This window comes from Centroberyx gerrardi, chromosome 7 (assembly GCF_048128805.1).
Source record: "Centroberyx gerrardi isolate f3 chromosome 7, fCenGer3.hap1.cur.20231027, whole genome shotgun sequence".
Lineage (NCBI taxonomy): Eukaryota > Metazoa > Chordata > Actinopteri > Beryciformes > Berycidae > Centroberyx > Centroberyx gerrardi.
In genome coordinates, this window is record NC_136003.1 from 1,380,218 (window position 1) to 1,402,896 (window position 22,679).

Genomic DNA, 22,679 nt, shown 5'->3' on the forward strand with positions numbered 1-22,679 from the left:
GTCAAATCTGTTCTGTATATTTAGCCTGGTCTTTCAGGCTAGCATGATCTGATTTACTTGAGTGACACCTCAATTTAAAGCTCAGATTCAGACCTTTTCATAGACTCCAACATTGTTCATTTTAAACCTTCTGGTGGCTAGCAGCACACTGATGAATTATGGTTATATTCAGCTGTTTTTAAAAGGCCTGCAGCCAACTGGTTTTATATTCTAACTTATCCTCCTGTATTTCTGGTAAACCTGCTTCAAATCAAACATGTTGCACATCAAATTAAAGCTTAGGTTCTCTTCTTTCCATCAATTGTTGGCTTTCCATCATAGCACAACCTGGCTGCTTAAAATCAGACATTTAGTGTGGTCAATACCACACAGCTTTCAGAGCTGGGTCAGAGGTCAAATCTGTTCTGTATATTTAGCCTGGTTTTTCAGGCTAGCATGATCTGATTTACTTGAGTGACACCTCAATTTAAAGCTCAGATTCAGACCTTTTCATAGACTCCAACATTGTTGATTTTACCCCTTCTGGTGGCTAGCAGCACACTGATGAATTATGGTTACATTCAGCTGTTTTCAAAAGGCCTGCAGCCAACAGGTTTTATATTCTACCTTATCCTCCTGTATTTCTGGTAAACCTGCTTCAAATCAAACATGTTGCACATCAAATTAAAGCTTAGGTTCTCTTCTTTCCATCAATTGTTGGCTTTCCATCATAGCACAAGCTGGCTGCTTAAAATCAGACATTTAGTGTGGTTAATACCACACAGCTTTCAGAGCTGGGTCAGAGGTCAAATCTGTTCTGTATATTTAGCCTGGTCTTTCAGGCTAGCATGATCTGATTTACTGGAGTGACACCTCAATTTAAAGCTCAGATTCAGACCTTTTCATAGAGTCCAACATTGTTGATTTTACCCCTTCTGGTGGCTAGCAGCACACTGATGAATTATGGTTACATTCAGCTGTTTTCAAAAGGCCTGCAGCCAACAGGTTTTATATTCTACCTTATCCTCCTGTATTTCTGGTAAACCTGCTTCAAATCAAACATGTTGCACATCAAATTAAAGCTTAGGTTCTCTTCTTTCCAACAATTGTTGGCTTTCCATCATAGCACAAGCTGGCTGCTTAAAATCAGACATTTAGTGTGGTCAATACCACACAGCTTTCAGAGCTGGGTCAGAGGTCAAATCTGTTCTGTATATTTAGCCTGGTCTTTCAGGCTAGCATGATCTGATTTACTGGAGTGACACCTCAATTTAAAGCTCAGATTCAGACCTTTTCATAGAGTCCAACATTGTTGATTTTACCCCTTCTGGTGGCTAGCAGCACACTGATGAATTATGGTTACATTCAGCTGTTTTCAAAAGGCCTGCAGCCAACAGGTTTTATATTCTACCTTATCCTCCTGTATTTCTGGTAAACCTGCTTCAAATCAAACATGTTGCACATCAAATTAAAGCTTAGGTTCTCTTCTTTCCATCAATTGTTGGCTTTCCATCATAGCACAACCTGGCTGCTTAAAATCAGACATTTAGTGTGGTCAATACCACACAGCTTTCAGAGCTGGGTCAGAGGTCAAATCTGTTCTGTATATTTAGCCTGGTCTTTCAGGCTAGCATGATCTGATTTACTTGAGTGACACCTCAATTTAAAGCTCAGATTCAGACCTTTTCATAGACTCCAACATTGTTCATTTTAAACCTTCTGGTGGCTAGCAGCACACTGATGAATTATGGTTATATTCAGCTGTTTTTAAAAGGCCTGCAGCCAACTGGTTTTCTATTCTAACTTATCCTCCTGTATTTCTGGTAAACCTGCTTCAAATCAAACATGTTGCACATCAAATTAAAGCTTAGGTTCTCTTCTTTCCATCAATTGTTGGCTTTCCATCATAGCACAACCTGGCTGCTTAAAATCAGACATTTAGTGTGGTCAATACCACACAGCTTTCAGAGCTGGGTCAGAGGTCAAATCTGTTCTGTATATTTAGCCTGGTCTTTCAGGCTAGCATGATCTGATTTACTTGAGTGACACCTCAATTTAAAGCTCAGATTCAGACCTTTTCATAGACTCCAACATTGTTGATTTTACCCCTTCTGGTGGCTAGCAGCACACTGATGAATTATGGTTACATTCAGCTGTTTTCAAAAGGCCTGCAGCCAACAGGTTTTATATTCTACCTTATCCTCCTGTATTTCTGGTAAACCTGCTTCAAATCAAACATGTTGCACATCAAATTAAAGCTTAGGTTCTCTTCTTTCCATCAATTGTTGGCTTTCCATCATAGCACAACCTGGCTGCTTAAAATCAGACATTTAGTGTGGTCAATACCACACAGCTTTCAGAGCTGGGTCAGAGGTCAAATCTGTTCTGTATATTTAGCCTGGTCTTTCAGAATAGCATGATCTGATTTACTTGAGTGACACCTCAATTTAAAGCTCAGATTCAGACCTTTTCATAGACTCCAACATTGTTCATTTTAAACCTTCTGGTGGCTAGCAGCACACTGATGAATTATGGTTATATTCAGCTGTTTTTAAAAGGCCTGCAGCCAACTGGTTTTATATTCTAACTTATCCTCCTGTATTTCTGGTAAACCTGCTTCAAATCAAACATGTTGCACATCAAATTAAAGCTTAGGTTCTCTTCTTTCCATCAATTGTTGGCTTTCCATCATAGCACAACCTGGCTGCTTAAAATCAGACATTTAGTGTGGTCAATACCACACAGCTTTCAGAGCTGGGTCAGAGGTCAAATCTGTTCTGTATATTTAGCCTGGTCTTTCAGGCTAGCATGATCTGATTTACTTGAGTGACACCTCAATTTAAAGCTCAGATTCAGACCTTTTCATAAAGTCCAACATTGTTGATTTTACCCCTTCTGGTGGCTAGCAGCACACTGATGAATTATGGTTACATTCAGCTGTTTTCAAAAGGCCTGCAGCCAACAGGTTTTATATTCTACCTTATCCTCCTGTATTTCTGGTAAACCTGCTTCAAATCAAACATGTTGCACATCAAATTAAAGCTTAGGTTCTCTTCTTTCCATCAATTGTTGGCTTTCCATCATAGCACAAGCTGGCTGCTTAAAATCAGACATTTAGTGTGGTCAATACCACACAGCTTTCAGAGCTGGGTCAGAGGTCAAATCTGTTCTGTATATTTAGCCTGGTCTTTCAGGCTAGCATGATCTGATTTACTTGAGTGACACCTCAATTTAAAGCTCAGATTCAGACCTTTTCATAGAGTCCAACATTGTTGATTTTACCCCTTCTGGTGGCTAGCAGCACACTGATGAATTATGGTTACATTCAGCTGTTTTCAAAAGGCCTGCAGCCAACAGGTTTTATATTCTACCTTATCCTCCTGTATTTCTGGTAAACCTGCTTCAAATCAAACATGTTGCACATCAAATTAAAGCTTAGGTTCTCTTCTTTCCATCAATTGTTGGCTTTCCATCATAGCACAACCTGGCTGCTTAAAATCAGACATTTAGTGTGGTCAATACCACACAGCTTTCAGAGCTGGGTCAGAGGTCAAATCTGTTCTGTATATTTAGCCTGGTCTTTCAGGCTAGCATGATCTGATTTACTGGAGTGACACCTCAATTTAAAGCTCAGATTCAGACCTTTTCATAGACTCCAACATTGTTCATTTTAAACCTTCTGGTGGCTAGCAGCACACTGATGAATTATGGTTATATTCAGCTGTTTTTAAAAGGCCTGCAGCCAACAGGTTTTATATTCTACCTTATCCTCCTGTATTTCTGGTAAACCTGCTTCAAATCAAACATGTTGCACATCAAATTAAAGCTTAGGTTCTCTTCTTTCCATCAATTGTTGGCTTTCCATCATAGCACAACCTGGCTGCTTAAAATCAGACATTTAGTGTGGTCAATACCACACAGCTTTCAGAGCTGGGTCAGAGGTCAAATCTGTTCTGTATATTTAGCCTGGTCTTTCAGGCTAGCATGATCTGATTTACTTGAGTGACACCTCAATTTAAAGCTCAGATTCAGACCTTTTCATAGACTCCAACATTGTTCATTTTAAACCTTCTGGTGGCTAGCAGCACACTGATGAATTATGGTTATATTCAGCTGTTTTTAAAAGGCCTGCAGCCAACTGGTTTTCTATTCTAACTTATCCTCCTGTATTTCTGGTAAACCTGCTTCAAATCAAACATGTTGCACATCAAATTAAAGCTTAGGTTCTCTTCTTTCCAACAATTGTTGGCTTTCCATCCTATCACAAGCTGGCTGCTTAAAATCAGACATTTAGTGTGGTCAATACCACACAGCTTTCAGAGCTGGGTCAGAGGTCAAATCTGTTCTGTATATTTAGCCTGGTCTTTCAGAATAGCATGATCTGATTTACTTGAGAGACACCTCAATTTAAAGCTCAGATTCAGACCTTTTCATAAAGTCCAACATTGTTGATTTTACCCCTTCTGGTGGCTAGCAGCACACTGATGAATTATGGTTACATTCAGCTGTTTTCAAAAGGCCTTCAGCCAACAGGTTTTATATTCTACCTTATCCTCCTGTATTTCTGGTAAACCTGCTTCAAATCAAACATGTTGCACATCAAATTAAAGCTTAGGTTCTCTTCTTTCCATCAATTGTTGGCTTTCCATCATAGCACAACCTGGCTGCTTAAAATCAGACATTTAGTGTGGTCAATACCACACAGCTTTCAGAGCTGGGTCAGAGGTCAAATCTGTTCTGTATATTTAGCCTGGTCTTTCAGGCTAGCATGATCTGATTTACTGGAGTGACACCTCAATTTAAAGCTCAGATTCAGACCTTTTCATAGAGTCCAACATTGTTGAGTTTACCCCTTCTGGTGGCTAGCAGCACACTGATGAATTATGGTTACATTCAGCTGTTTTTAAAAGGCCTGCAGCCAACAGGTTTTATATTCTAACTTATCCTCCTGTATTTCTGGTAAACCTGCTTCAAATCAAACATGTTGCACATCAAATTAAAGCTTAGGTTCTCTTCTTTCCAACAATTGTTGGCTTTCCATCCTATCACAAGCTGGCTGCTTAAAATCAGACATTTAGTGTGGTCAATACCACACAGCTTTCAGAGCTGGGTCAGAGGTCAAATCTGTTCTGTATATTTAGCCTGGTCTTTCAGGCTAGCATGATCTGATTTACTGGAGTGACACCTCAATTTAAAGCTCAGATTCAGACCTTTTCATAGACTCCAACATTGTTCATTTTAAACCTTCTGGTGGCTAGCAGCACACTGATGAATTATGGATACATTCAGCTGTTTTCAAAAGGCCTGCAGCCAACAGGTTTTATATTCTACCTTATCCTCCTGTATTTCTGGTAAACCTGCTTCAAATCAAACATGTTGCACATCAAATTAAAGCTTAGGTTCTCTTCTTTCCATCAATTGTTGGCTTTCCATCATAGCACAACCTGGCTGCTTAAAATCAGACATTTAGTGTGGTCAATACCACACAGCTTTCAGAGCTGGGTCAGAGGTCAAATCTGTTCTGTATATTTAGCCTGGTCTTTCAGGCTAGCATGATCTGATTTACTTGAGTGACACCTCAATTTAAAGCTCAGATTCAGACCTTTTCATAGACTCCAACATTGTTCATTTTAAACCTTCTGGTGGCTAGCAGCACACTGATGAATTATGGTTATATTCAGCTGTTTTTAAAAGGCCTGCAGCCAACTGGTTTTATATTCTAACTTATCCTCCTGTATTTCTGGTAAACCTGCTTCAAATCAAACATGTTGCACATCAAATTAAAGCTTAGGTTCTCTTCTTTCCATCAATTGTTGGCTTTCCATCATAGCACAACCTGGCTGCTTAAAATCAGACATTTAGTGTGGTCAATACCACACAGCTTTCAGAGCTGGGTCAGAGGTCAAATCTGTTCTGTATATTTAGCCTGGTCTTTCAGGCTAGCATGATCTGATTTACTTGAGTGACACCTCAATTTAAAGCTCAGATTCAGACCTTTTCATAAAGTCCAACATTGTTGATTTTACCCCTTCTGGTGGCTAGCAGCACACTGATGAATTATGGTTACATTCAGCTGTTTTCAAAAGGCCTGCAGCCAACAGGTTTTATATTCTACCTTATCCTCCTGTATTTCTGGTAAACCTGCTTCAAATCAAACATGTTGCACATCAAATTAAAGCTTAGGTTCTCTTCTTTCCATCAATTGTTGGCTTTCCATCATAGCACAAGCTGGCTGCTTAAAATCAGACATTTAGTGTGGTTAATACCACACAGCTTTCAGAGCTGGGTCAGAGGTCAAATCTGTTCTGTATATTTAGCCTGGTCTTTCAGGCTAGCATGATCTGATTTACTTGAGTGACACCTCAATTTAAAGCTCAGATTCAGACCTTTTCATAGAGTCCAACATTGTTGATTTTACCCCTTCTGGTGGCTAGCAGCACACTGATGAATTATGGTTACATTCAGCTGTTTTCAAAAGGCCTGCAGCCAACAGGTTTTATATTCTACCTTATCCTCCTGTATTTCTGGTAAACCTGCTTCAAATCAAACATGTTGCACATCAAATTAAAGCTTAGGTTCTCTTCTTTCCATCAATTGTTGGCTTTCCATCATAGCACAACCTGGCTGCTTAAAATCAGACATTTAGTGTGGTCAATACCACACAGCTTTCAGAGCTGGGTCAGAGGTCAAATCTGTTCTGTATATTTAGCCTGGTCTTTCAGGCTAGCATGATCTGATTTACTTGAGTGACACCTCAATTTAAAGCTCAGATTCAGACCTTTTCATAGACTCCAACATTGTTCATTTTAAACCTTCTGGTGGCTAGCAGCACACTGATGAATTATGGTTATATTCAGCTGTTTTTAAAAGGCCTGCAGCCAACTGGTTTTATATTCTAACTTATCCTCCTGTATTTCTGGTAAACCTGCTTCAAATCAAACATGTTGCACATCAAATTAAAGCTTAGGTTCTCTTCTTTCCATCAATTGTTGGCTTTCCATCATAGCACAACCTGGCTGCTTAAAATCAGACATTTAGTGTGGTCAATACCACACAGCTTTCAGAGCTGGGTCAGAGGTCAAATCTGTTCTGTATATTTAGCCTGGTCTTTCAGGCTAGCATGATCTGATTTACTGGAGTGACACCTCAATTTAAAGCTCAGATTCAGACCTTTTCATAGACTCCAACATTATTCATTTTAAACCTTCTGGTGGCTAGCAGCACACTGATGAATTATGGTTATATTCAGCTGTTTTTAAAAGGCCTGCAGCCAACTGGTTTTATATTCTAACTTATCCTCCTGTATTTCTGGTAAACCTGCTTCAAATCAAACATGTTGCACATCAAATTAAAGCTTAGGTTCTCTTCTTTCCATCAATTGTTGGCTTTCCATCATAGCACAACCTGGCTGCTTAAAATCAGACATTTAGTGTGGTCAATACCACACAGCTTTCAGAGCTGGGTCAGAGGTCAAATCTGTTCTGTATATTTAGCCTGGTCTTTCAGGCTAGCATGATCTGATTTACTGGAGTGACACCTCAATTTAAAGCTCAGATTCAGACCTTTTCATAGAGTCCAACATTGTTGATTTTACCCCTTCTGGTGGCTAGCAGCACACTGATGAATTATGGTTACATTCAGCTGTTTTCAAAAGGCCTGCAGCCAACAGGTTTTATATTCTACCTTATCCTCCTGTATTTCTGGTAAACCTGCTTCAAATCAAACATGTTGCACATCAAATTAAAGCTTAGGTTCTCTTCTTTCCATCAATTGTTGGCTTTCCATCATAGCACAACCTGGCTGCTTAAAATCAGACATTTAGTGTGGTCAATACCACACAGCTTTCAGAGCTGGGTCAGAGGTCAAATCTGTTCTGTATATTTAGCCTGGTCTTTCAGAATAGCATGATCTGATTTACTTGAGAGACACCTCAATTTAAAGCTCAGATTCAGACCTTTTCATAAAGTCCAACATTGTTGATTTTACCCCTTCTGGTGGCTAGCAGCACACTGATGAATTATGGTTACATTCAGCTGTTTTCAAAAGGCCTGCAGCCAACAGGTTTTATATTCTACCTTATCCTCCTGTATTTCTGGTAAACCTGCTTCAAATCAAACATGTTGCACATCAAATTAAAGCTTAGGTTCTCTTCTTTCCATCAATTGTTGGCTTTCCATCATAGCACAACCTGGCTGCTTAAAATCAGACATTTAGTGTGGTCAATACCACACAGCTTTCAGAGCTGGGTCAGAGGTCAAATCTGTTCTGTATATTTAGCCTGGTCTTTCAGGCTAGCATGATCTGATTTACTTGAGTGACACCTCAATTTAAAGCTCAGATTCAGACCTTTTCATAGACTCCAACATTGTTCATTTTAAACCTTCTGGTGGCTAGCAGCACACTGATGAATTATGGTTATATTCAGCTGTTTTTAAAAGGCCTGCAGCCAACTGGTTTTATATTCTAACTTATCCTCCTGTATTTCTGGTAAACCTGCTTCAAATCAAACATGTTGCACATCAAATTAAAGCTTAGGTTCTCTTCTTTCCATCAATTGTTGGCTTTCCATCATAGCACAACCTGGCTGCTTAAAATCAGACATTTAGTGTGGTCAATACCACACAGCTTTCAGAGCTGGGTCAGAGGTCAAATCTGTTCTGTATATTTAGCCTGGTCTTTCAGGCTAGCATGATCTGATTTACTTGAGTGACACCTCAATTTAAAGCTCAGATTCAGACCTTTTCATAAAGTCCAACATTGTTGATTTTACCCCTTCTGGTGGCTAGCAGCACACTGATGAATTATGGTTACATTCAGCTGTTTTCAAAAGGCCTGCAGCCAACAGGTTTTATATTCTACCTTATCCTCCTGTATTTCTGGTAAACCTGCTTCAAATCAAACATGTTGCACATCAAATTAAAGCTTAGGTTCTCTTCTTTCCATCAATTGTTGGCTTTCCATCATAGCACAAGCTGGCTGCTTAAAATCAGACATTTAGTGTGGTTAATACCACACAGCTTTCAGAGCTGGGTCAGAGGTCAAATCTGTTCTGTATATTTAGCCTGGTCTTTCAGGCTAGCATGATCTGATTTACTTGAGTGACACCTCAATTTAAAGCTCAGATTCAGACCTTTTCATAGAGTCCAACATTGTTGATTTTACCCCTTCTGGTGGCTAGCAGCACACTGATGAATTATGGTTACATTCAGCTGTTTTCAAAAGGCCTGCAGCCAACAGGTTTTATATTCTACCTTATCCTCCTGTATTTCTGGTAAACCTGCTTCAAATCAAACATGTTGCACATCAAATTAAAGCTTAGGTTCTCTTCTTTCCATCAATTGTTGGCTTTCCATCATAGCACAACCTGGCTGCTTAAAATCAGACATTTAGTGTGGTCAATACCACACAGCTTTCAGAGCTGGGTCAGAGGTCAAATCTGTTCTGTATATTTAGCCTGGTCTTTCAGGCTAGCATGATCTGATTTACTTGAGTGACACCTCAATTTAAAGCTCAGATTCAGACCTTTTCATAGACTCCAACATTGTTCATTTTAAACCTTCTGGTGGCTAGCAGCACACTGATGAATTATGGTTATATTCAGCTGTTTTTAAAAGGCCTGCAGCCAACTGGTTTTATATTCTAACTTATCCTCCTGTATTTCTGGTAAACCTGCTTCAAATCAAACATGTTGCACATCAAATTAAAGCTTAGGTTCTCTTCTTTCCATCAATTGTTGGCTTTCCATCATAGCACAACCTGGCTGCTTAAAATCAGACATTTAGTGTGGTCAATACCACACAGCTTTCAGAGCTGGGTCAGAGGTCAAATCTGTTCTGTATATTTAGCCTGGTCTTTCAGGCTAGCATGATCTGATTTACTGGAGTGACACCTCAATTTAAAGCTCAGATTCAGACCTTTTCATAGACTCCAACATTATTCATTTTAAACCTTCTGGTGGCTAGCAGCACACTGATGAATTATGGTTATATTCAGCTGTTTTTAAAAGGCCTGCAGCCAACTGGTTTTATATTCTAACTTATCCTCCTGTATTTCTGGTAAACCTGCTTCAAATCAAACATGTTGCACATCAAATTAAAGCTTAGGTTCTCTTCTTTCCATCAATTGTTGGCTTTCCATCATAGCACAACCTGGCTGCTTAAAATCAGACATTTAGTGTGGTCAATACCACACAGCTTTCAGAGCTGGGTCAGAGGTCAAATCTGTTCTGTATATTTAGCCTGGTCTTTCAGGCTAGCATGATCTGATTTACTGGAGTGACACCTCAATTTAAAGCTCAGATTCAGACCTTTTCATAGAGTCCAACATTGTTGATTTTACCCCTTCTGGTGGCTAGCAGCACACTGATGAATTATGGTTACATTCAGCTGTTTTCAAAAGGCCTGCAGCCAACAGGTTTTATATTCTACCTTATCCTCCTGTATTTCTGGTAAACCTGCTTCAAATCAAACATGTTGCACATCAAATTAAAGCTTAGGTTCTCTTCTTTCCATCAATTGTTGGCTTTCCATCATAGCACAACCTGGCTGCTTAAAATCAGACATTTAGTGTGGTCAATACCACACAGCTTTCAGAGCTGGGTCAGAGGTCAAATCTGTTCTGTATATTTAGCCTGGTCTTTCAGAATAGCATGATCTGATTTACTTGAGAGACACCTCAATTTAAAGCTCAGATTCAGACCTTTTCATAAAGTCCAACATTGTTGATTTTACCCCTTCTGGTGGCTAGCAGCACACTGATGAATTATGGTTACATTCAGCTGTTTTCAAAAGGCCTGCAGCCAACAGGTTTTATATTCTACCTTATCCTCCTGTATTTCTGGTAAACCTGCTTCAAATCAAACATGTTGCACATCAAATTAAAGCTTAGGTTCTCTTCTTTCCATCAATTGTTGGCTTTCCATCATAGCACAACCTGGCTGCTTAAAATCAGACATTTAGTGTGGTCAATACCACACAGCTTTCAGAGCTGGGTCAGAGGTCAAATCTGTTCTGTATATTTAGCCTGGTCTTTCAGGCTAGCATGATCTGATTTACTGGAGGGACACCTCAATTTAAAGCTCAGATTCAGACCTTTTCATAGAGTCCAACATTGTTGAGTTTACCCCTTCTGGTGGCTAGCAGCACACTGATGAATTATGGTTACATTCAGCTGTTTTTAAAAGGCCTGCAGCCAACAGGTTTTATATTCTAACTTATCCTCCTGTATTTCTGGTAAACCTGCTTCAAATCAAACATGTTGCACATCAAATTAAAGCTTAGGTTCTCTTCTTTCCAACAATTGTTGGCTTTCCATCCTATCACAAGCTGGCTGCTTAAAATCAGACATTTAGTGTGGTCAATACCACACAGCTTTCAGAGCTGGGTCAGAGGTCAAATCTGTTCTGTATATTTAGCCTGGTCTTTCAGGCTAGCATGATCTGATTTACTGGAGTGACACCTCAATTTAAAGCTCAGATTCAGACCTTTTCATAGACTCCAACATTGTTCATTTTAAACCTTCTGGTGGCTAGCAGCACACTGATGAATTATGGATACATTCAGCTGTTTTCAAAAGGCCTGCAGCCAACAGGTTTTATATTCTACCTTATCCTCCTGTATTTCTGGTAAACCTGCTTCAAATCAAACATGTTGCACATCAAATTAAAGCTTAGGTTCTCTTCTTTCCATCAATTGTTGGCTTTCCATCATAGCACAACCTGGCTGCTTAAAATCAGACATTTAGTGTGGTCAATACCACACAGCTTTCAGAGCTGGGTCAGAGGTCAAATCTGTTCTGTATATTTAGCCTGGTCTTTCAGGCTAGCATGATCTGATTTACTGGAGTGACACCTCAATTTAAAGCTCAGATTCAGACCTTTTCATAGAGTCCAACATTGTTGATTTTACCCCTTCTGGTGGCTAGCAGCACACTGATGAATTATGGTTATATTCAGCTGTTTTTAAAAGGCCTGCAGCCAACTGGTTTTCTATTCTAACTTATCCTCCTGTATTTCTGGTAAACCTGCTTCAAATCAAACATGTTGCACATCAAATTAAAGCTTAGGTTCTCTTCTTTCCATCAATTGTTGGCTTTCCATCATAGCACAACCTGGCTGCTTAAAATCAGACATTTAGTGTGGTCAATACCACACAGCTTTCAGAGCTGGGTCAGAGGTCAAATCTGTTCTGTATATTTAGCCTGGTCTTTCAGGCTAGCATGATCTGATTTACTTGAGTGACACCTCAATTTAAAGCTCAGATTCAGACCTTTTCATAGACTCCAACATTGTTCATTTTAAACCTTCTGGTGGCTAGCAGCACACTGATGAATTATGGATACATTCAGCTGTTTTTAAAAGGCCTGCAGCCAACTGGTTTTCTATTCTAACTTATCCTCCTGTATTTCTGGTAAACCTGCTTCAAATCAAACATGTTGCACATCAAATTAAAGCTTAGGTTCTCTTCTTTCCATCAATTGTTGGCTTTCCATCATAGCACAAGCTGGCTGCTTAAAATCAGACATTTAGTGTGGTTAATACCACACAGCTTTCAGAGCTGGGTCAGAGGTCAAATCTGTTCTGTATATTTAGCCTGGTCTTTCAGGCTAGCATGATCTGATTTACTGGAGTGACACCTTAATTTAAAGCTCAGATTCAGACCTTTTCATAGACTCCAACATTGTTCATTTTAAACCTTCTTGTGGCTAGCAGCACACTGATGAATTATGGTTATATTCAGCTGTTTTTAAAAGGCCTGCAGCCAACTGGTTTTATATTCTAACTTATCCTCCTGTATTTCTGGTAAACCTGCTTCAAATCAAACATGTTGCACATCAAATTAAAGCTTAGGTTCTCTTCTTTCCAACAATTGTTGGCTTTCCATCCTATCACAAGCTGGCTGCTTAAAATCAGACATTTAGTGTGGTCAATACCACACAGCTTTCAGAGCTGGGTCAGAGGTCAAATCTGTTCTGTATATTTAGCCTGGTCTTTCAGGCTAGCATGATCTGATTTACTGGAGTGACACCTCAATTTAAAGCTCAGATTCAGACCTTTTCATAGAGTCCAACATTGTTGAATTTACCCCTTCTGGTGGCTAGCAGCACACTGATGAATTATGGTTATATTCAGCTGTTTTTAAAAGGCCTGCAGCCAACTGGTTTTATATTCTAACTTATCCTCCTGTATTTCTGGTAAACCTGCTTCAAATCAAACATGTTGCACATCAAATTAAAGCTTAGGTTCTCTTCTTTCCATCAATTGTTGGCTTTCCATCATAGCACAACCTGGCTGCTTAAAATCAGACATTTAGTGTGGTCAATACCACACAGCTTTCAGAGCTGGGTCAGAGGTCAAATCTGTTCTGTATATTTAGCCTGGTCTTTCAGGCTAGCATGATCTGATTTACTTGAGTGACACCTCAATTTAAAGCTCAGATTCAGACCTTTTCATAGACTCCAACATTGTTCATTTTAAACCTTCTGGTGGCTAGCAGCACACTGATGAATTATGGATACATTCAGCTGTTTTCAAAAGGCCTGCAGCCAACAGGTTTTATATTCTACCTTATCCTCCTGTATTTCTGGTAAACCTGCTTCAAATCTAACATGTTGCACATCAAATTAAAGCTTAGGTTCTCTTCTTTCCATCAATTGTTGGCTTTCCATCATAGCACAACCTGGCTGCTTAAAATCAGACATTTAGTGTGGTCAATACCACACAGCTTTCAGAGCTGGGTCAGAGGTCAAATCTGTTCTGTATATTTAGCCTGGTCTTTCAGGCTAGCATGATCTGATTTACTGGAGTGACACCTCAATTTAAAGCTCAGATTCAGACCTTTTCATAGACTCCAACATTGTTCATTTTAAACCTTCTGGTGGCTAGCAGCACACTGATGAATTATGGTTATATTCAGCTGTTTTTAAAAGGCCTGCACCCAACTGGTTTTATATTCTAACTTATCCTCCTGTATTTCTGGTAAACCTGCTTCAAATCAAACATGTTGCACATCAAATTAAAGCTTAGGTTCTCTTCTTTCCATCAATTGTTGGCTTTCCATCATAGCACAACCTGGCTGCTTAAAATCAGACATTTAGTGTGGTCAATACCACACAGCTTTCAGAGCTGGGTCAGAGGTCAAATCTGTTCTGTATATTTAGCCTGGTCTTTCAGGCTAGCATGATCTGATTTACTTGAGTGACACCTCAATTTAAAGCTCAGATTCAGACCTTTTCATAGACTCCAACATTGTTCATTTTAAACCTTCTGGTGGCTAGCAGCACACTGATGAATTATGGTTATATTCAGCTGTTTTTAAAAGGCCTGCAGCCAACTGGTTTTCTATTCTAACTTATCCTCCTGTATTTCTGGTAAACCTGCTTCAAATCAAACATGTTGCACATCAAATTAAAGCTTAGGTTCTTTTCTTTCCAACAATTTTTGGCTTTCCATCCTATCACAAGCTGGCTGCTTAAAATCAGACATTTAGTGTGGTCAATACCACACAGCTTTCAGAGCTGGGTCAGAGGTCAAATCTGTTCTGTATATTTAGCCTGGTCTTTCAGAATAGCATGATCTGATTTACTTGAGAGACACCTCAATTTAAAGCTCAGATTCAGACCTTTTCATAAAGTCCAACATTGTTGATTTTACCCCTTCTGGTGGCTAGCAGCACACTGATGAATTATGGTTACATTCAGCTGTTTTCAAAAGGCCTGCAGCCAACTGGTTTTATATTCTACCTTATCCTCCTGTATTTCTGGTAAACCTGCGTCAAATCAAACATGTTGCACATCAAATTAAAGCTTAGGTTCTCTTCTTTCCATCAATTGTTGGCTTTCCATCATAGCACAACCTGGCTGCTTAAAATCAGACATTTAGTGTGGTCAATACCACACAGCTTTCAGAGCTGGGTCAGAGGTCAAATCTGTTCTGTATATTTAGCCTGGTCTTTCAGGCTAGCATGATCTGATTTACTGGAGTGACACCTCAATTTAAAGCTCAGATTCAGACCTTTTCATAGAGTCCAACATTGTTGAGTTTACCCCTTCTGGTGGCTAGCAGCACACTGATGAATTATGGTTACATTCAGCTGTTTTTAAAAGGCCTGCAGCCAACAGGTTTTATATTCTAACTTATCCTCCTGTATTTCTGGTAAACCTGCTTCAAATCAAACATGTTGCACATCAAATTAAAGCTTAGGTTCTCTTCTTTCCATCAATTGTTGGCTTTCCATCATAGCACAACCTGGCTGCTTAAAATCAGACATTTAGTGTGGTCAATACCACACAGCTTTCAGAGCTGGGTCAGAGGTCAAATCTGTTCTGTATATTTAGCCTGGTCTTTCAGAATAGCATGATCTGATTTACTTGAGAGACACCTCAATTTAAAGCTCAGATTCAGACCTTTTCATAGACTCCAACATTGTTGATTTTACCCCTTCTGGTGGCTAGCAGCACACTGATGAATTATGGTTACATTCAGCTGTTTTCAAAAGGCCTGCAGCCAACAGGTTTTATATTCTACCTTATCCTCCTGTATTTCTGGTAAACCTGCTTCAAATCAAACATGTTGCACATCAAATTAAAGCTTAGGTTCTCTTCTTTCCATCAATTGTTGGCTTTCCATCATAGCACAACCTGGCTGCTTAAAATCCGACATTTAGTGTGGTCAATACCACACAGCTTTCAGAGCTGGGTCAGAGGTCAAATCTGTTCTGTATATTTAGCCTGGTCTTTCAGGCTAGCATGATCTGATTTACTGGAGTGACACCTCAATTTAAAGCTCAGATTCAGACCTTTTCATAGAGTCCAACATTGTTGATTTTACCCCTTCTGGTGGCTAGCAGCACACTGATGAATTATGGTTACATTCAGCTGTTTTTAAAAGGCCTGCAGCCAACAGGTTTTATATTCTAACTTATCCTCCTGTATTTCTGGTAAACCTGCTTCAAATCAAACATGTTGCACATCAAATTAAAGCTTAGGTTCTCTTCTTTCCAACAATTGTTGGCTTTCCATCCTATCACAAGCTGGCTGCTTAAAATCAGACATTTAGTGTGGTCAATACCACACAGCTTTCAGAGCTGGGTCAGAGGTCAAATCTGTTCTGTATATTTAGCCTGGTCTTTCAGGCTAGCATGATCTGATTTACTGGAGTGACACCTCAATTTAAAGCTCAGATTCAGACCTTTTCATAGACTCCAACATTGTTCATTTTAAACCTTCTGGTGGCTAGCAGCACACTGATGAATTATGGTTATATTCAGCTGTTTTTAAAAGGCCTGCAGCCAACTGGTTTTATATTCTAACGTATCCTCCTGTATTTCTGGTAAACCTGCTTCAAATCAAACATGTTGCACATCAAATTAAAGCTTAGGTTCTCTTCTTTCCATCAATTGTTGGCTTTCCATCATAGCACAACCTGGCTGCTTAAAATCAGACATTTAGTGTGGTCAATACCACACAGCTTTCAGAGCTGGGTCAGAGGTCAAATCTGTTCTGTATATTTAGCCTGGTCTTTCAGGCTAGCATGATCTGATTTACTTGAGTGACACCTCAATTTAAAGCTCAGATTCAGACCTTTTCATAGACTCCAACATTGTTCATTTTAAACCTTCTGGTGGCTAGCAGCACACTGATGAATTATGGTTATATTCAGCTGTTTTCAAAAGGCCTGCAGCCAACAGGTTTTATATTCTACCTTATCCTCCTGTATTTCTGGTAAACCTGCTTCAAATCTAACATGTTGCACATCAAATTAAAGCTTAGGTTCTCTTCTTTCCATCAATTGTTGGCTTTCCATCATAGCACAACCTGGCTGCTTAAAATCAGACATTTAGTGTGGTCAATACCACACAGCTTTCAGAGCTGGGTCAGAGGTCAAATCTGTTCTGTATATTTAGCCTGGTCTTTCAGGCTAGCATGATCTGATTTACTGGAGTGACACCTCAATTTAAAGCTCAGATTCAGACCTTTTCATAGACTCCAACATTGTTCATTTTAAACCTTCTGGTGGCTAGCAGCACACTGATGAATTATGGTTATATTCAGCTGTTTTTAAAAGGCCTGCAGCCAACTGGTTTTCTATTCTAACTTATCCTCCTGTATTTCTGGTAAACCTGCTTCAAATCAAACATGTTGCACATCAAATTAAAGCTTAGGTTCTCTTCTTTCCATCAATTGTTGGCTTTCCATCATAGCACAACCTGGCTGCTTAAAATCAGACATTTAGTGTGGTCAATACCACACAGCTTTCAGAGCTGGGTCAGAGGTCAAATCTGTTCTGTATATTTAGCCTGGTCTTTCAGGCTAGCATGATCTGATTTACTGGAGTGACACCTCAATTTAAAGCTCAGATTCAGACCTTTTCATAGACTCCAACATTGTTCATTTTAAACCTTCTGGTGGCTAGCAGCACACTGATGAATTATGGTTATATTCAGCTGTTTTTAAAAGGCCTGCAGCCAACTGGTTTTATATTCTACCTTATCCTCCTGTATTTCTGGTAAACCTGCTTCAAATCAAACATGTTGCACATCAAATTAAAGCTTAGGTTCTCTTCTTTCCATCAATTGTTGGCTTTCCATCATAGCACAACCTGGCTGCTTAAAATCAGACATTTAGTGTGGTCAATACCACACAGCTTTCAGAGCTGGGTCAGAGGTCAAATCTGTTCTGTATATTTAGCCTGGTCTTTCAGGCTAGCATGATCTGATTTACTGGAGTGACACCTCAATTTAAAGCTCAGATTCAGACCTTTTCATAGAGTCCAACATTGTTGAGTTTACCCCTTCTGGTGGCTATCGGCACACTGATGAATTATGGTTACATTCAGCTGTTTTTAAAAGGCCTGCAGCCAACAGGTTTTATATTCTAACTTATCCTCCTGTATTTCTGGTAAACCTGCTTCAAATCAAACATGTTGCACATCAAATTAAAGCTTAGGTTCTCTTCTTTCCATCAATTGTTGGCTTTCCATCATAGCACAACCTGGCTGCTTAAAATCAGACATTTAGTGTGGTCAATACCACACAGCTTTCAGAGCTGGGTCAGAGGTCAAATCTGTTCTGTATATTTAGCCTGGTCTTTCAGGCTAGCATGATCTGATTTACTTGAGTGACACCTCAATTTAAAGCTCAGATTCAGACCTTTTCATAGACTCCAACATTGTTCATTTTAAACCTTCTGGTGGCTAGCAGCACACTGATGAATTATGGTTATATTCAGCTGTTTTTAAAAGGCCTGCAGCCAACTGGTTTTCTATTCTAACTTATCCTCCTGTATTTCTGGTAAACCTGCTTCAAATCAAACATGTTGCACATCAAATTAAAGCTTAGGTTCTCTTCTTTCCATCAATTGTTGGCTTTCCATCATAGCACAACCTGGCTGCTTAAAATCAGACATTTAGTGTGGTCAATACCACACAGCTTTCAGTGCTGGGTCAGAGGTCAAATCTGTTCTGTATATTTAGCCTGGTCTTTCAGGCTAGCATGATCTGATTTACTGGAGTGACACCTCAATTTAAAGCTCAGATTCAGACCTTTTCATAGAGTCCAACATTGTTGATTTTACCCCTTCTGGTGGCTAGCAGCACACTGATGAATTATGGTTACATTCAGCTGTTTTCAAAAGGCCTGCAGCCAACAGTTTTTATATTCTACCTTATCCTCCTGTATTTCTGGTAAACCTGCTTCAAATCAAACATGTTGCACATCAAATTAAAGCTTAGGTTCTCTTCTTTCCATCAATTGTTGGCTTTCCATCATAGCACAACCTGGCTGCTTAAAATCAGACATTTAGTGTGGTCAATACCACACAGCTTTCAGAGCTGGGTCAGAGGTCAAATCTGTTCTGTATATTTAGCCTGGTCTTTCAGGCTAGCATGATCTGATTTACTTGAGTGACACCTCAATTTAAAGCTCAGATTCAGACCTTTTCATAGACTCCAACATTGTTCATTTTAAACCTTCTGGTGGCTAGCAGCACACTGATGAATTATGGTTATATTCAGCTGTTTTTAAAAGGCCTGCAGCCAACTGGTTTTATATTCTAACTTATCCTCCTGTATTTCTGGTAAACCTGCTTCAAATCAAACATGTTGCACATCAAATTAAAGCTTAGGTTCTCTTCTTTCCATCAATTGTTGGCTTTCCATCATAGCACAACCTGGCTGCTTAAAATCAGACATTTAGTGTGGTCAATACCACACAGCTTTCAGAGCTGGGTCAGAGGTCAAATCTGTTCTGTATATTTAGCCTGGTCTTTCAGGCTAGCATGATCTGATTTACTTGAGTGACACCTCAATTTAAAGCTCAGATTCAGACCTTTTCATAAAGTCCAACATTGTTGATTTTACCCCTTCTGGTGGCTAGCAGCACACTGATGAATTATGGTTACATTCAGCTGTTTTCAAAAGGCCTGCAGCCAACAGGTTTTATATTCTACCTTATCCTCCTGTATTTCTGGTAAACCTGCTTCAAATCAAACATGTTGCACATCAAATTAAAGCTTAGGTTCTCTTCTTTCCAACAATTGTTGGCTTTCCATCCTATCACAAGCTGGCTGCTTAAAATCAGACATTTAGTGTGGTCAATACCACACAGCTTTCAGAGCTGGGTCAGAGGTCAAATCTGTTCTGTATATTTAGCCTGGTCTTTCAGGCTAGCATGATCTGATTTACTGGAGTGACACCTCAATTTAAAGCTCAGATTCAGACCTTTTCATAGACTCCAACATTGTTCATTTTAAACCTTCTGGTGGCTAGCAGCACACTGATGAATTATGGTTATATTCAGCTGTTTTTAAAAGGCCTGCAGCCAACTGGTTTTATATTCTAACGTATCCTCCTGTATTTCTGGTAAACCTGCTTCAAATCAAACATGTTGCACATCAAATTAAAGCTTAGGTTCTCTTCTTTCCATCAATTGTTGGCTTTCCATCATAGCACAACCTGGCTGCTTAAAATCAGACATTTAGTGTGGTCAATACCACACAGCTTTCAGAGCTGGGTCAGAGGTCAAATCTGTTCTGTATATTTAGCCTGGTCTTTCAGGCTAGCATGATCTGATTTACTTGAGTGACACCTCAATTTAAAGCTCAGATTCAGACCTTTTCATAGACTCCAACATTGTTCATTTTAAACCTTCTGGTGGCTAGCAGCACACTGATGAATTATGGTTATATTCAGCTGTTTTCAAAAGGCCTGCAGCCAACAGGTTTTATATTCTACCTTATCCTCCTGTATTTCTGGTAAACCTGCTTCAAATCTAACATGTTGCACATCAAATTAAAGCTTAGGTTCTCTTCTTTCCATCAATTGTTGGCTTTCCATCATAGCACAACCTGGCTGCTTAAAATCAGACATTTAGTGTGGTCAATACCACACAGCTTTCAGAGCTGGGTCAGAGGTCAAATCTGTTCTGTATATTTAGCCTGGTCTTTCAGGCTAGCATGATCTGATTTACTGGAGTGACACCTCAATTTAAAGCTCAGATTCAGACCTTTTCATAGACTCCAACATTGTTCATTTTAAACCTTCTGGTGGCTAGCAGCACACTGATGAATTATGGTTATATTCAGCTGTTTTTAAAAGGCCTGCAGCCAACTGGTTTTCTATTCTAACTTATCCTCCTGTATTTCTGGTAAACCTGCTTCAAATCAAACATGTTGCACATCAAATTAAAGCTTAGGTTCTCTTCTTTCCATCAATTGTTGGCTTTCCATCATAGCACAACCTGGCTGCTTAAAATCAGACATTTAGTGTGGTCAATACCACACAGCTTTCAGAGCTGGGTCAGAGGTCAAATCTGTTCTGTATATTTAGCCTGGTCTTTCAGGCTAGCATGATCTGATTTACTTGAGTGACACCTCAATTTAAAGCTCAGATTCAGACCTTTTCATAGACTCCAACATTGTTCATTTTAAACCTTCTGGTGGCTAGCAGCACACTGATGAATTATGGTTATATTCAGCTGTTTTTAAAAGGCCTGCAGCCAACTGGTTTTATATTCTACCTTATCCTCCTGTATTTCTGGTAAACCTGCTTCAAATCAAACATGTTGCACATCAAATTAAAGCTTAGGTTCTCTTCTTTCCATCAATTGTTGGCTTTCCATCATAGCACAACCTGGCTGCTTAAAATCAGACATTTAGTGTGGTCAATACCACACAGCTTTCAGAGCTGGGTCAGAGGTCAAATCTGTTCTGTATATTTAGCCTGGTCTTTCAGGCTAGCATGATCTGATTTACTGGAGTGACACCTCAATTTAAAGCTCAGATTCAGACCTTTTCATAGAGTCCAACATTGTTGAGTTTACCCCTTCTGGTGGCTATCGGCACACTGATGAATTATGGTTACATTCAGCTGTTTTTAAAAGGCCTGCAGCCAACAGGTTTTATATTCTAACTTATCCTCCTGTATTTCTGGTAAACCTGCTTCAAATCAAACATGTTGCACATCAAATTAAAGCTTAGGTTCTCTTCTTTCCATCAATTGTTGGCTTTCCATCATAGCACAACCTGGCTGCTTAAAATCAGACATTTAGTGTGGTCAATACCACACAGCTTTCAGAGCTGGGTCAGAGGTCAAATCTGTTCTGTATATTTAGCCTGGTCTTTCAGGCTAGCATGATCTGATTTACTTGAGTGACACCTCAATTTAAAGCTCAGATTCAGACCTTTTCATAGACTCCAACATTGTTCATTTTAAACCTTCTGGTGGCTAGCAGCACACTGATGAATTATGGTTATATTCAGCTGTTTTTAAAAGGCCTGCAGCCAACTGGTTTTCTATTCTAACTTATCCTCCTGTATTTCTGGTAAACCTGCTTCAAATCAAACATGTTGCACATCAAATTAAAGCTTAGGTTCTCTTCTTTCCATCAATTGTTGGCTTTCCATCATAGCACAACCTGGCTGCTTAAAATCAGACATTTAGTGTGGTCAATACCACACAGCTTTCAGTGCTGGGTCAGAGGTCAAATCTGTTCTGTATATTTAGCCTGGTCTTTCAGGTTAGCATGATCTGATTTACTGGAGTGACACCTCAATTTAAAGCTCAGATTCAGACCTTTTCATAGAGTCCAACATTGTTGATTTTACCCCTTCTGGTGGCTAGCAGCACACTGATGAATTATGGTTACATTCAGCTGTTTTCAAAAGGCCTGCAGCCAACAGTTTTTATATTCTACCTTATCCTCCTGTATTTCTGGTAAACCTGCTTCAAATCAAACATGTTGCACATCAAATTAAAGCTTAGGTTCTCTTCTTTCCATCAATTGTTGGCTTTCCATCATAGCACAACCTGGCTGCTTAAAATCAGACATTTAGTGTGGTCAATACCACACAGCTTTCAGAGCTGGGTCAGAGGTCAAATCTGTTCTGTATATTTAGCCTGGTCTTTCAGGCTAGCATGATCTGATTTACTTGAGTGACACCTCAATTTAAAGCTCAGATTCAGACCTTTTCATAGACTCCAACATTGTTCATTTTAAACCTTCTGGTGGCTAGCAGCACACTGATGAATTATGGTTATATTCAGCTGTTTTTAAAAGGCCTGCAGCCAACTGGTTTTATATTCTAACTTATCCTCCTGTATTTCTGGTAAACCTGCTTCAAATCAAACATGTTGCACATCAAATTAAAGCTTAGGTTCTCTTCTTTCCATCAATTGTTGGCTTTCCATCATAGCACAACCTGGCTGC